Raw genomic sequence first — 16,737 nt, 5'->3', positions numbered from 1 at the left:
GATTATTCTGATTGCCGCTTGCCTCTGCTGCCCATTATAGTAGCTATGCCCACCTTGCCTTTGATGGTTGAGTGCTGCCACTTGGCCCCTGCCACCTTGGGATCTAATTATTCCCAATTTATTTAAATTTTGTAGTTGAGGGGCTGTAGTTCCCATTGTTAGATATGACATACACAGAAGAGCAATTACAGGGCTCTTCAAAGATGTAGATGCTGCCTTCACAAATCTATTTTTCAAGGCATTATTCAAAGGTATATCTTCTGGACTCTCTCAACTGGGATAAGTAGGTCTAAAGTGACTAATCCACTCCATTATCCCAATCTCCCTAAGCCTTTGGATCTCTTCCTCTACATTAAACCAAGGGAGATCAGGCATTTCCAGCTCACTCAGAGTGGGCTTTTAATCCATACTTTAGATAACCAAGCAAATAAACTATTAAAACCATTTTAACTCCCTGAGCTGCAATATTAAATATAGAGTCCCCACATAGTGGGCCTAAATCAATAAATTCAGCCTGATCCAACTTTATGTTCCTTCCACCATTATCCCACACCCTTAATATCCATTCCCATGCCTGTTCTCCAGATTTCTGGTAATACAAATTAGAAAACTCAAACAGTTATTTTCAAGTGTAGCACCCCTCCTCATGGGTCACACTCTCAACCTCACCTCTAGGGGCCCACTGGGACTTTAGTCTAGAAGCAAACAAGAGTGTTGGGGGTGACTCCTGAGGAGAATCAACATTATCTTGCCTGGCAACTACCTTAGGAGAGGCAAGCACTGTTGTCTCAGGCAGTACAGGGTTTATCTCCTCAGACAAAAGTGGAAAAGTTGATGGCAGAATGGGTCGGGGAGGGAATGTTGTCACTACTGGTGAGGGGGAAGCTATTTCTTCTGGCAAAAAAATGTTCAATCAGAGTTTACAAACTCAGTGTCCCCAGCTTCATCAGGTCCTCCCACACATCCCCATTCCAAATTGCAGGGTCCCATTCTTTTCCAGACAATGCCCTCACTTTAATAGTAGACATCTAGTGAGGCTGTGCATGCACCTTTCATTACAGGTCAGCCACTTGCATGATAAGAGCTTGTGTCTGTTTTTTCATAATTTCAGCTCTTTCTCTACAGGAGATAAAACTCTCACTCAGGGCAATCTTAGCAGATTTCAGCCTCAATAATTTTAGGGATAGAATCCCCGAGTTCATCATTTTCTTTCATCACTTTGTCCACTAAACTGAGGAGCAACCAATCAGCTTCATTACATTCCTTGGTTCCCTATATATGGTCAAAGGTATCATGTACAGAGTCACTAAACTCCTTGGCTCTCACAAGCAATGAATCGTGAGGGTCAAATGCATTTATTTTGCATAACTCTCTAAATAGTTCATGCCAAGGACTACCAGTGTACTCCATACTACTAGAAGTAGAGTCCTTAGCATTTTGGAGTCTAATCATATTAAGCAACCAACTCCAGAAACCCCAAAACTAATGAAAGAACTCCATCCTTAATATTTTGTTCCTCTAGAACCAAGCCTGGTACCAAAATCTATATTACTCAGGGTTCTCTAGAGGGATAGAACTAATGGAAAACATATATATGTGTGTGTGGTGTGTGTGTGTGTGTGTAAGGGGGAGTTTATTAAGCATTAACTTACACAATCACAAGGTCCCACAATAGAACATCTGTAGGCTGAGGAGCAAGGAGAGCCAATCTGAGTTCCAAAACTGAAGAACTTGGAGTCTGATATTCAGGGGCAGAAAGCATCCAGCAATGGACAAAGATGACAAAGATGTAGGCTGGGAGGCTAGGCCAGTCCCTCTTTTCACATTTTTCTGCCTGCTTATATATTCTAGCCATGTTGGCAGCTGATTAGACTGTGCCCACCCAGATTAAGGGTGGGTTTGCCTTTCCCAGACAATTGACTCAAATGTTAATCTCTTTTGGCAACACCCTCACAGACACACCCAAGATCAATACTTTGTATCCTTCAATCCAATCAAGTTGATGCTCAGTATTAACCATCAGAGTGTATTTTCTTTATCCAAAACTACATTGAGTACTAGGATAAGACACAAACTGATTTCAAAAATAAATTTTTTTCTCAAATTTAATTTTGGATATATATACATATATGCATCACTATGTATACATATACACATATATATAATCCCCTACAAATATTTTTTTACTCGTGTAAGATCTAAATTCTTTTACTTTTCAAATTTCTTACTCCTTATAATGGTAGGAAATTGAAGCATTTTTTTACTCATGTAAGATCTGAATTCTTTTACTTTTCAAATTTCTTACTCCTTATAACAGTAGGAAATTGAAGCATTGCCAAGGTCACCTCCTGGCCAACTGCCTCTTTTCTACAGTTCCATAAGCAGGGTTCATTCACCTGTCTCCTAAATACAGTTTCCCCAGATTCCAGCTTGTCTTGTTTTCTCTACTTAACAATAACCTAAATTTACACTTTGATAAATATACTTCAGAAATTGGATTAGGACAGGAATAGGAATTCTGGTACCAGAATACAATTAGCTACTGTATATCTTGAATTCCAAAGAGATATTTACTAAATACAATCAGATAAATTTAAGACTCTATTATCATAAGTGGAAATCTCTTGAATGCCCACTAGGTTACAGGCATATGTTCCTAAAGATGATCTATTCATATTTTAAAGTGTTAATCATCTAAATGTTTCAGCAATGGCTCATCTTCAATTAAATGCATCCTTTACTCTCCATCGAGAGGATACAAATTCTACTCAGTTCTATTTACTTTAGAGATAGATTAAAAAGATATGCAGAGCAGGGATGGATCTCTGTTTTGAAATTTTGAACTCATGGGCTCACTTCCAACCATATTATTGTCACTTTGTGTCTGCTGAAGAAATTATACCGTAAAGTTATAGGACTTTTTAAAATGTAATTAATCTGTGAAATGTTCCTGTATACAAATACATTAACTAATTTCATGAAGTCTATCTGAAAGCTTCATTTTTTGACACCATTCCAAGACTCATTAATAGTGTGCTCTCTTTAGTATATGAAAATGGTACATTGGTGCCTGTAAGGCTCAGCATTGTTTGTAGGATTTTTTATCCCACATCACCTTAGTGGCAGTGAACATCTACTAAATTATTCTTCTCTCTAACTTGACATCTTTTATTTTTAGCATTAACTATTTAACATGCTGTTCAATTGATGTATTTTCAATTTTTGGAAGCATATATATATATACAATTACATATAACAATAATATTTATCAAATATCAATAACACATTTTCATTAGAAAGTCATGTTCTTTTTTATTTTTGTATTTTATAGTTTTTACAAAACTGAAAGATTTACTAGTATACTAAGATTGTTATAAATGGACAAAGATTCATAAATATAAAACAACATTACCACTCTCTGGTTTGTAAGGTAAGGGAAATGTCCTCAAAACAACAATAATAGTAGTAATATTAATAATACAATTCATGTTTTTACTAGTACTTTTCAATTGACAAGTATTTATAAAGACATTTGGAGAGGTATTATCAACATTTTATAGAAAAGGACCCTCATCCTGACTATGCTATGTGAGTACATAAAAAAATTGAATCCACATATTCCAACTGTAAGTCGAGTGCATTTTCCACTATAATGAAAAGACAACAGATGCTGGAGAGGATGTGGAGAAATAGAAACGCTTTTACACTGTTGGTGGGAGTGTAAATTAGTTCAACCATTGTGGAAGTCAGTGTGGCAATTCCTCAAGGATATAGAACTAGAAATACCATTTAACCCAGCGATCCCATTTCTGGGTATATATACCCAAAGGATTATAAATCATTCTACTATAGACATGCATGCACACGTATGTTTATTGTGGCACTGTTAACAATAGCAAAGACTTGGAATCAACCCAAATGCCCATCAATGGTAGACTGGATAAAGAAAATGTGGCATATATACACCATGGGATACTGGGCAGCCATAAAAAAGGATGAGTTATTGTCCTTTGTAGGGACATGGATGAAGCTGGAAACTATCATTCTCAGCAAATTAACACAAGAACAGAAAAGCAAACACCACATGTTCTCACTCATAAGTGGGAGTTGAACAGTGAGAACACATGGACACAGGGAGGGGAGCATCACACTCCATGGCCTGTCAGTGGATGGGAGGATAGGGGAAGGATAGCATTAGGAGAAATACCTAATGTAGATGACGGGTTGATGGGTACAGCAAACCATCATGGCAGGCGTATACCTATGTAACAAAACAGCACGTTCTCCACATCTACCCCAGAACTTAAAGTATAATAAAAAAAATTTTTTTAAAAAGAGAGAGACTCGACCTCTGTCTTGCAACACATCTAGGATCTGGGTAAACTGGAATTGGAAAGGGTGGAAGGGTGGGTGAGTTTCTGGGCAAGAGTTGGAACCAGGAAAGAAAAAGCTATGGGAAAAATAATAATAATATTCAAAGTACAAATGATTTTCATTTATTTTAGTAACTTTTAGCATAAAGACTCTTACATTGAGGAAATTTGTACTTCAATGACTTCATAGTTAAAAAGTATTATAACTCAGTTCTAAATGTTCCTTAGAAGTACTTTTTACTATCACTATATAATCTTTGTAAATGTCATTTGTTTATATTCTAATGAAGCAAGTTATGTAAAACCAGAGTATTACTTTGCAATATAATCCATATAAAAACCTTAATTAGAAAGTCATGTAAATTTCCCTGTTACTAATTATCAAAAATTTTCTCCTTTAAAACTATCAGCTATTCATACTTGCTGTTCCAAAAAAGTCAGATATCTTTGTTTGGGAAAATTCAGTTACTACTATGGTAACACAGGACCAGGAAATTTTGTGGTTTTTCTTTTTAAACACACCATACACATTATTTATTCACAGCTATAACTGTAAATATCTAATACCTTCAGCTATTATCAAAAGGGTTTGCAAAGGGAATACTGGAAAAAGTATATGTGTTTTCTGTTCCTTATTCAACATATATAGCCGCCTGATGTCAAGTGACTGAAAATAAATCTGCATAGTATGTTCAATATGAAATGAAGACACAAGTTTGAAATTAAAACACACATTATGAACATTGTAATTTTAAATTTTGCATTTCAAGTTTGAATGTTAAATTGCCACAACTATAAAAGTGACTAATCTTTTCATTTGAGAATGGTGCCTAATAACATTTAAAAAACAACACCTAGTTCTCTAGTTATTTTCTTCTCTAATGATCAGCCTTGCTGGCAATTAAAACTTTTTAGTAATAGAAAATTTTACAAATTAAAATAGTCCTAACCACTCCCTATTAATCAAATTTCTTTACAGTTAGCAAGACAGTCAATAATAAATAACTTCTTATTTGACCAGAAACTACTAGAGAAAAAAAGAATGTATTTTAGTGCATTAAAAAATAGAACATTTTAATCATTTATTTCAGTATTTTAACTCATTATTTAACAAATATTTTATTGAATAACTTTTATTGAATACAATGCACTAGGGATACAACAAGCAACACAGAAAAATCTACTCTGATAAAGCTTACGTTTCTGAAATAGATACAAGGGAAAAAAGTCAAATATATGGGAAAATCAAGTAAAAATAAGCATTATGAAGAAAAATAAAGAATGAAAGAAAGACAGAGAGAGAGATGCATATTGTGTGGCTAGTTAAATATAGTGGTCAGGGAAGACACTATTTATAAAGTGACATTTGAGCACATACCTGAAGAAGGGAGAGAACAAGACAAGGAGCTCTCTGGGGAAAGATTTCAGACAATAAAAGCCAAGTTACAGGGGTGGCTGACAAGGAGAGAGTAAGTAAAGGATTTGCGGGAGATAACATCAGACATATGGAGAAGAGCAATCAGGTAAGGACTAATAGAATGTTCTAGGGACTTTCCTTTTTAAGCTGTATGATACAGGGACATATCAGAGGATTCCAAATAGGTAAGTACTGTACTATAGCAAATTTTAGAGCAAACTGCTCTAAAATTGTGAATTGACCGTAGAGGGCAGATAAGGGGTAGTAGATTATTTCTGAGCCAAGTGGAAAATACCAGGCAAAATGATTAAAGCCGCACTGGAACGTGACTTGATAGGTGTTCATCTTTACAACTGAAAATGACAAGTAGACACGCTGAATCTGTTTTGTTTTGTTTTGAGACGAAGTCTCGCTCTGTCACCTAGGCTAGAGTTCAGTGATGCGATCTCAGCTTACCACAGCCTCCGCCTCCCGGGTTCAAGCGATTCTCCTGCCTCAGCCTTCCTAGTAGCTGGGACTACAGGCTCACACCACCAAACTCAGCTAATTTTTTTGTATTTTTAGTAGAGACGGGGTGTCACCATGTTGTCTAGGATGGTGTCGATATCTTGACCTCATGATCCGCCCACCTCGGCCTCCCAAGGTGCTGGGATTACAGGCGTGAGCCACCGCACCCGGCCCACACTGGATCTATTTCTTTGGTAGCACCAATAAGCTTTTCTAGCAGATTAGATGTGGTGAGGGAGATAACAAGAAAATCCAAGAATTCCTTCCCAAATTCGAGCAACTGGATGCGGAAGATATTTGTAAAGAAGAGTAACATTGCAGAGGTTATTAGGATTTGATTCTGGAAACACGTTAAATTTAAACTGCCTGTCATATATGTAACTGGAAATATTGAGTAAGTAGTTGGATACATGAAGCTGGAGTTCAGGGACATGTTCTGGGCTGAAGATGTAAATTTGGAAGTTGCCATTGTATAAATTGAATTTCATGTAATAAAACTGGGCGAAATAATAAAGGAACTGGGTGGAAATAGGCAAGAAGATCAAGAAACATGATCTGGGATACCCCAACATTAATCACGCAGGGGGTAAAAACAGAAGAGTTAACAAAGAGTAAGAAGGTAAATTTAGGAGAATATATTTTCCTTGAAGCCAAATGAAGAAAATGTTTCAAGGAAGAGGGAGTGATCCACTGCTAATGGTTGAGTTAAGGTGAGGACTGAGAGCTGGTCCTTAGATTTAGGAATTAGGAGGTTGTTGATGATTTTGACCAGAGCTTTTTTACTAGAGTTTCATGGGTGAAAATTTGATTGCCACAGATTCGATAAAGAAATAAGGAAGGATTAGAGATAGTGTGCATAAACATTCATGTTGGGGCATTTTCTTATGCAAGAGCAGAGGAATAGGATATTGGAGGAAAGTAAATATAAAGAGGATTTTTTGTTTGTTTATTTGCTTTTTTTTTTTTTCTTTTTCTTTTAGATGGAGTCTCTTTCTGTCTCCCAGGCTGGAGTGCAGTGGAATGACCTCGGCTCACTGTGACCTCCGCCTCCCAGGTTCAAGCGATTCTCCTGCCTCAGCCTCCAGAGTAGCTGGGGTTACAGGCACGTGCCACCACACCTGGCTAATTTTTTGTATTTTTAGTAGAGACCGGGTTTCACTGTTAGCCAGGATGATCTCAATCTCCTGACCTCATGATCTGCCTGCCTCAGCCTCCCAAAGTGCTGGTATTACAGGCTATTTATTTACTTTTATGATGGTATATTCTTATGTCGATGGGATTGATCCAACAGACAAGAAAAACAAATTATGGCATCAAAGAGAAAGGAAAATTGCTAGAATAGTATTCTTGGCTCACTATTACGGATCTAGCACAGGAGAGGAGTTGGCTTTTAACAGCAGTACAGATTTCTTTATTCATAATAATAGGAGGAAAGGTAGACTACTTAAGTCCAAGTGTAGCTACACTGGTACATGTTTTGATGGGAGCTTATGTAAATTCTCTTTTGGTTGGTTATATTTTCTCAGTGAAACATTATTTGAGCTTGAAAATGAGAAGTGTCAGTGGTTTTAAGGGAGAGAAGAAGGTATTAATTAATTAATAAAGTCATCAAAGAGAGTAGAAGAATGGTTAAGGAAATTTAGTAGGACTAAAATACTACTAAAATACTAAGTAGGACTGTCAGCCAACTGAAATTATTGGCTATGATTTTAGTTTGAAATTAACCTGACCTGTGTAATTTTCACATACAGGTAGTGCACTCCTAATCCAAAAATTCAAAATCTGAAATGCTCCAAAATCTGAAACTTTATGAATATCAACATGATGCCACAGTGGAAAATGCCACACCTTACCAATGTAATAGATCAGTCATAACTGTGTCACATGCACAGAATTATTAAAAATATTATATAAAATTATCTTAAGGCTATGTGTATAAGGTGTATATGAAACATAAATTAACTGAATATTTGAACTTGGGTCTCATATCTAAGATATCTCATTACATACATGCAAATGCTCAAAATTTTGAAAAATATTTAAATCTGAAACAATTATTGTCCTAAACATTTTAAGTGAGGGATATTCAACCTTTATTTCTGAAAGTCAAAATAAATAATTTGAACAGAAAAGAATCATGGCCTGGTATTAAAACAGTTAGGTGTCAGCCAAAAATAGCAGACTCACCAGAAAGTTCTCAAAGCCAAGTTTCACACTGACCGTAGAGATCTCAAGACAATCATGATTTTGGATTTTTACAAGTAAGATATGAGTGCTTATGTAACAAACTCCAGTTTGAAATTACTTTCTGTGTTCTAGATAATGTGATCCAAACATTTTTAATACCATGACTCTGTAATATTGAGTAGAGCTTTAATAGATGTATATTATCATGTGTGATCTATATGTTATATACATTTTTATACATGTATTAAGACAATTATGTGATTATATACAATATATAAAACAAAAATAAAATAAATATATAAAATATATGGTATATTGTATCATATATGTATGTACCTATATATACAGTATATAGCAAAACAAAAATAGAAATAGTTATTTTAAGTATTCTACATTTTATATATAACTTTTTCACTAAAATATAGCATTAATCACATATTAAAGAGGAAATTGTGTGTGTGTTTCATTTAAAAAAAAATTTCAATAAACATGCAATCATAAAGCAATTTAGAAGCCTAATTCTAAATTGTCTCTTTCCATATTTGATTATACTGACTCTCAGAGCTGAAAAGAAAACCACTTCAGAAAATTATAGTTTTCATGAAAGAATTATAAACTAATTCCTTTTAAATTATGGTAAAATAGACATAACAAAATTTACCATCTTCATTATTTTTGAGTGTACATTTCAGTAGCATTGAGTACATTCACATTATTGTGCAACCAATCTCCTGAAGTTTTTTCATCCTGCAAAAACTGAAAGTCTGTACTTATTAAACAACTCCTTTTTTTTTTCCTACCCAGCCCCTGGCAATTATCATTCTACTCTGTACTTAGAAATTTGACTATTTTACGTACCTCACATAAATAGAATTATTCAAAATTTGTCTTTTTGTGACTGGCTAATTTGATTTAAGGTAATATTCTAAGGCACCATTCTTTTCATTGCTTTTGTCATCATTGCCTTTCTGTTTAAAGGCTGAATAATATTCCTTTGTATACATAGACCACACTGTGTCCACTCACACATGAATGGACATTTGGGTTGTGTCTACCTTTTTGCTATTATGAATTATACTACTGTAAACATGGGTATACAAATATCTTCTCAAGAACCTGCTTTCAATTTGGGGAGTATATACCCAGAATTAAAAACTGTAAATTCTATTTTGAATTTTATTTTATTCTATTTTTAATTTTTGAGGAACTACCATATTGTTTTACACTGAAGCTGTAGCATTTTACATTCCTACCAACAGCACACAAGGGCTCCAATTTTTCCACATCCTCACCAACACTTGTTATTTTTATTTATTATTTTTGATAGTAGCCATACTAATGGTGTGAATTGCAATCTCATTACAGTTTTGTTTTGTATCTCCCTCGTATGTGGTGATGTTGAGCATTTTCTCATGTGCTAATTGGTCATTTTGTATATCTTCTTTGAAGAAATGTCTGTTCAACTCTTTCACTCACTTAACAAAATATTTTTATTTTTTTAAGAGATGGGGTCTCATTCTATCACCCAGTCTGGAGTGCAGTGGCATGATTACACCTCACTGCAACCTTGAACCTCTGGGTTCAAGTGACCCTCCTGTCTCAGCCTCCGAAGTAGCTAAGACTGCAGGCATGTGTCACCACATTTGACTATTTACAGAAATTTTTTGTAGATCTCCTTATGCCGCCCAGGTTGGTCTCAAACTCCTGGCCTCGAGTGATCCACCCACCTTGGCCTCCCAAAGTTTTGGGATTACAGGTGTGAGCCATCATGCCTGGCCATACACCCATTTTTCAATCAGGTTGTTTGTTTTGTGGTTTTTGAACTGTATGAGTTCTTTATATATTCTAGATATTATGCTCTTATCAGATATGTCATTTACAAATATTATCTCTTATTCCAAAGATTATCTTTTCATTCTTTTGATTTTTAAAATTATGCTTCAATTATTTAAAGATTTTATTCCAAATTCAGCCTTACTTTTTCAATTCCCTGATATCCATCCATTATTTCTTCTCACTAATTGAATTTTGTTGCATTTTAATATTTTTATCAAATGCATTCAAAATCTAATGACACTCTTATTTTGAAAGATTTTTAAACAGGTTGAAAATCTCCTTTTAAGTGTTGTATGTGGACAAAGAACTTTACAAGTGACAGCATTTCTGGAAGAAAATTCCACGTGTTGTAGTGGGAACCCAGTGGGAGGTGACTGAATTATGAGAGCGGGTCTTTCTTGCCCTGTTCTCATGATAGTGAATGAGTCTTACGAGAGCTGATGGTTTTAAAAATGGGAGTTTCCCTGCACGAGCTCTCTCTTTGCCTGCTGCTATCCATGTAAGACTTGACTTGCTCCTCCTTACCTTCCACCATGATTGCGAGGCCTCTCCAGCCATGTGGAACTGTAAGTGCATTAAACCTCTCTTTCCTTTGTAAATTGCCCAGTCTCAGGTGTGTCTTTATCAGCAGTGTGAAAACGGACTAATATACACACTGTTTTTCTTCTTTAGTTCCCAAATACAATACCTCATCAATGACTAAAATGGTTAAACTAATATGGCTTTTATTAAAGAAAAAAAGAGAGTATAATTTATGGTACATAGTTTCTTTGATATTTAAAAAAAAAAAGTGACCTTTTTGTATTTCCTTACAAAAGTAGAATCTAGCAAATACTGTATGGTGAGACATAATAAACACTTGTACTTCCATCCAGTTGTATATATTTGCCATCACAAAAAAGAAATTGATTTCTCAATGATATTTGGATTATGTTTCTTATACCATTAAGTAAGAAATTGAAACTATTATTTGACAGATTATCTAACAACTGAAATAGTTCAGTCACCACACTGGTTAGTGCTTTTCTACCAGAATAAAACACTATCAATAAGTTTAATTACCACCAAATTTTTGGTAATTATAATTAAAACATCCTTTTAAAATAAACTGATAATTATAGCATTCTATATTATTAAAATGTTAATACCATTAATTCAATTTGATAGATTTGTCAACTTATATGGATTATTTTTTAAAAGTACAATTCAGTTAGCTTAATTTTGACAGTTTTGTCCACTTCCTTGATTAAATTTTGACAAGTTTGTCCATCACAAATTTGCAAAATCTAATGAAAAACTGTGACAATGTTTTTCACAAATTTATTTAAATATTAATCAATGTAAATTTTTTAAGTAAATACAAAGCTATTCTATTAGAATATACGTTTGTTTTCTAAGAATTATAAGTACTATTTTGGTCTATAGCAATTGTTGAATATCTTTAAAATAGAAAGTGGTTGGTTTTTTAAAACTTTTTTTCTGATTCAGATTAAGAAAAAGCGATTTATGTAGGATGAACCTAATCTATTGAAACATCTATTTTTTAACTACAATATTGTACAATATTTTATAATATTAGATTTGATTGAATATTTAAACCCAGCTGAATCCAGTCACTACAAAGTCTTTAAACTGTGGTAAAATATTCAATACACCACAAAAAATCAATTCTAATCATGACAATATTTACTAAGTAGACTTTCATTTTAGATTATTTTTAAATTTACAAAAATGTTGCAGATAATACACATAGTTCCCACATCCCTGCATGCCCAATTTTCTCAAAGGTTGTTACCTTATATAAACATAGTAAAATTGTCATAACTAAGCAACTAATATTGGTATATTACCATCACCTGCATTCCAGAATTCATTCAGATTTCACTGGTTCTCCAACTGATATGTTTTTTCAATTCCAGGATTTAATTTAAGGTACCACATTGAATATTCATTATGCCTTCAAAATCTCCTGTGTTCTATGACAGTTCCTCAATCTTTTCTTGTAAAACATGTTTGAAAGCAAACGATTTAGAATTCTGCAATTTGCAGATATATATTAGTAGTTAGTTAATATCTTTATTTACCAAAGCATTTGAGTCTTGTCAAATCAGCTTATTTCTTAGAACAATGTAGAATTTCCTGCATTGTCTATAGCAAGAAGTAAAATGACAATTAAAATTTGTGCACAAATGTATAAACTTCTAACCTGATATGAGAACAGACATAATTTTCAGACTCCAAAATATGCAAAAAATAGAGTTTGAATCAGGCAGGTAAATGAAAAAATCCATTTTTCTGGTGAAAAAATGATGAAAGGGGAAGAAGTAGTCCTGAGGGAGATTATAATTTTAAGATAAATTTTAGTAAATTCTATGCTTTCCCCCCTCAAGAAATAAATCTAAGAAATTCAAAGTAAGTTTGCTTTAGAATGGACAAGACTTTCATAAATTTTTATTAGGAATTTGATTTGAAAGAAGCAAGCAATCAAAGGCAATAATTATAATTTATAAAATTTATCTTGAAGTAATATTTTAAATGGAGTTATAGAAATGAGGAGCAGGAAATAATTTTAATTTTAATTATCACTAAATCTATTTTTTTATTTTATAGATGAATAAATGAATATTTTATAGATGAATAAATTGAGATCCCAGAAGTCTTAGTGACTTTAAAACTAGGAACACAAGAAAAACTTAGTAAAGACTTCAGAAAATACTGTTTTTTGTTGTTTGTTTGTTTTGTTTTTTATTGACAAGGAAAGACATGGTGCTCTTTATCCTTCTACCAAATGAGTAGCCTTGCAGGTTTTGAAAACACAGAACTAGAGTAATATAAATTGCCCAAGTTGTTAGGAATAATACTGAAATATGTGTGGAGACAGAGAACTAGCTGAATATACAAAGAAAGAACACAGATCCACAGAGAACAGGTAGCAATTTGTGACAGTTGAGCAACAGACACAGAAATGAGACTTAGCTTAAGTGAACCAAACCACAAGATATGTGTACTCAGCATACTTTCTTTTCTTCAGAATTGGCTTGTTGCAAAATGCGACTCTTGCAGTGATAAAAACTATTTTTGTTTGAACTGTTTGAGAGAAATGATTTACAGATTCACATATTTGAAGTTTTTTACTGTGGAGCTTATATTCTTGTTATTTAATTCAACTTTGGTTGGTTAATAGGTTGATGATCATGGAATCCCTTGAGAAAGTCAAAGATGAAAAGATAGAATAAACATTTCCCAAAGGACACTGTGGAGTCATGCACAGTCTTAAAATCAGAAACAGAAGATCTTTCTGAGGCCAGCTCTACCGCTCTTGCAGCCAAATGCCTCAATTGGCAAAATGGAAATAAAACAACAGGCTTGTAATTATTCTGAGATCTTGTTTTACAAAGAGTAAAACTGGGAAAGAAAAGATGGGGGAAAAAAAGAGAAAGACAGCCAAATACTCTAATTAACTCGAGAGCCAGGGAAGGAAGAGAAAATGAACAAATTCTAATTTTGGTCTATCCATAAATAGGTGGCATCTCAATTCATTTCAGAAAGGACATTAAACTCTATACATTCTCTATCCAATTATAAGGACATTTCAGACCAAGGACAAACCTCCCAGGAGAATACCAAAAAATACTTGTTCATGAAAATCAGCAGTTGTTAGTAGGGTGGTGGGGGTGGCAGTGGGAGGAAGAAAAACATGGTATGTTGCAGAAATAACTCAACACTATTTCTTATCCTGAAGACAAATTAATATTTGGTTTTTGCAAGAATAACTCTATGAAATTGGAACATTTTTGCCGTGTTTGCTTCACAATTTCTCCTTAAGTGTGAGGAATCTACATAAATTATTTGGAATTTTTCTGCTCCAGAGATTTGTCTATTCTCACATATTATTTATTTATTAATTTATTTGTGTTAGTATAGATAATTGTTTTTATTAAGTTGGATTATAATCCAATACTACTTTATTTATTTTCTTTCACAAATTATTCCAACTTAACCATTGGGAACACTTTCATTTGACTCCTGGATCTCTTTGACATGCTGGATGATTGTGGAAGTAGAGCACTTGTGTGTGGACATCTTCATTTTCTGTCACTAGAAGATGTCTAGGCCTCTGGTAATTTTGTTGGAAAATGGTATTAGAACCCAAGATCCTGGGGACGATGTATGCCAATTGCTAGTGAAGTCTCATTGTCTCTAGGTGCTTGCAACTGACATACACATATCCATAAATAATTCCATATGAAAATTATATCTAGATTAAGCTAAACATGAGTTCATACTGATGACAACTCTAATCTATTACTACAGGTATAATTCTAGCCTCTTCCTCCTGCTTATCCGTAACCTCCCATTAAACCAGTGAAAAACCTGGCTCCGACTAGCCACTGTTCATTTACTTAATTGTTTAATTGCAATATGCATATACATTGGTAACAGAAATGTCAACCTGAATCCACATGGAGAACAAATTTTTCAACTAAACTATGCTGATTTTGTAACACTCCATTTGTTTCCAAAGTTACTTAGATTAGCACCTTTTCCCCCAACCCTTCAGTGAGCTGTTTCATGCATTTAATACAGTGAGATTCTTATGTCAAATCCTTCATTCCCAACTGGGATCTCTGAATTCCTAAATATACTTTTAAATTTACATACACTAAGGTTTACTTTAGTGCTGTAATGATCTATGGGTTGTGAAAAAAATTACTATTGTATATACACCGTTATGGTATCAGGCATAACAGTTTCAACATCATAATAACAATCCTGTGCTCCCTATATTCAATCTACTCTGCCTTCTGCCTTAAATGCCTGTCACCTCCGACTGGAGGTACCTCCTGTGTACCATCTGTATAGTTTGCCCTTTTCAGAAGGTCAGGTATTTGGAGTTATAAAGTATAGCTTTTTCAGACTGGCTTCTTTCACTTAGATATATACATTTGAGATTCATTTATATCTTTTTGCGTCTGGATTCAGCACGTACACTGTTTATATGCCATTAAATATATCCTGATTACTATAGCATTGTATGGATGTACCACAGTTTGCTTATCCACTCACCTATTGAAGGACATCTTGGTTGCTTCAGCTTCAGAAGATTGTAAATAACACTGTTATAAAATGCATGTGTAGATTTTTGAATGGAAATAAGTTTTCAAATCATATGCATAAATGCATTATGCAATTGTTAAATGTCTTACAAAGTGCCCGTACCATTTTGTGTTTTTACCAGCAATAAATAAGAGTTGCTGTTATTTCCCATACTCACCAGTAGTAGATATTGTCAGTTTTAAGATTTTTGCCATTTTATAGGTATATAGTAATATCTCATTGTCATTTTAATTTACAATTTCCTAATGACAAATGACATTGTGTATTTTTTGTATGCTTATATGACACCTGTATATCTTTTTTGGTGAGATGTCTGATCAGATTTTTAGCTCATTTCTTAATAGGCTCTTCTGATTTTGTATTGTTAATTTTTAAAGGTTATTTGCATCTTTTGGATACATCGTTTTACATATTTGTGTTTTCCAAATAATTTCTGATCCAAGTTTTTCACAGAGTAGAAAATTTTAATTTTAATATAATCCAGCTTACCAATTATAGAAGATCTCAGCCCTGACTCTTTGGATTCATCTATCATTCCAGATGGAAGGTGCTAGCTCTCCCTACTACAAAGTCATGTATTTAATGGATGCAAGAAAAGTTGTTAATTTTCATTTCATTTATACTATTATTTTCACAAGGATAGGATTGATGGTTTCTAAGCCTCCACATGTTGGAGCTGAAATTGGAAATAAATTTTATAGATTTGTATTTAAAATTGAAAACATTAAAATAAATCTTTTCTGCTATAAGGTGTGGACAAATTAAGAACTGCGGTGAAATATTTTGGACTATAAGATTCTAATAATAATATATTCTCAGAAAAAATTATTTAATATGGCCTGAGTTTTAAAAATGATGGTATAAAACTAGTTTGGTGAAAGCTCCATGGAAAGTGTCTTCATAGCCATTCTGGTCTGCTTTCCATGTAGCACTTAATTATATGCAGTTTTTCATAATGAAATTTTATAATGGATTGTTTGCTGAACATAGCATATATCTGCCCATGGAATTATACCAACAGTGCTTGTACACTCCTTATCCACAATGTTGTTTACATATGTTGATATAAAAAAATGATTAGTGTTTGTGCTCATAGCTTTTAAGTCTTCACAAAAAGACAATACTGAAGTGGCACTATAAAATTACATTTTTCCCAATCTCTAAGAAATTTTATAACTGAATTGTGCCTGAAAAATAAAAAGTTTATGTGTTTATTTACTCAGTATTTATTGAGTAACTTCTGTATGTCTAGACTAGTAAAAATATAAAGAGAGGATTTATAAAATTTAACATTAGAGA

This window comes from Pongo abelii, chromosome 3, assembly GCF_028885655.2.
Source record: "Pongo abelii isolate AG06213 chromosome 3, NHGRI_mPonAbe1-v2.0_pri, whole genome shotgun sequence".
NCBI classification, from domain to species: Eukaryota; Metazoa; Chordata; class Mammalia; order Primates; family Hominidae; genus Pongo; species Pongo abelii.
The sequence above is the reverse complement of the archived record's forward strand: the minus strand, read 5'-3'. Positions refer to the sequence as shown.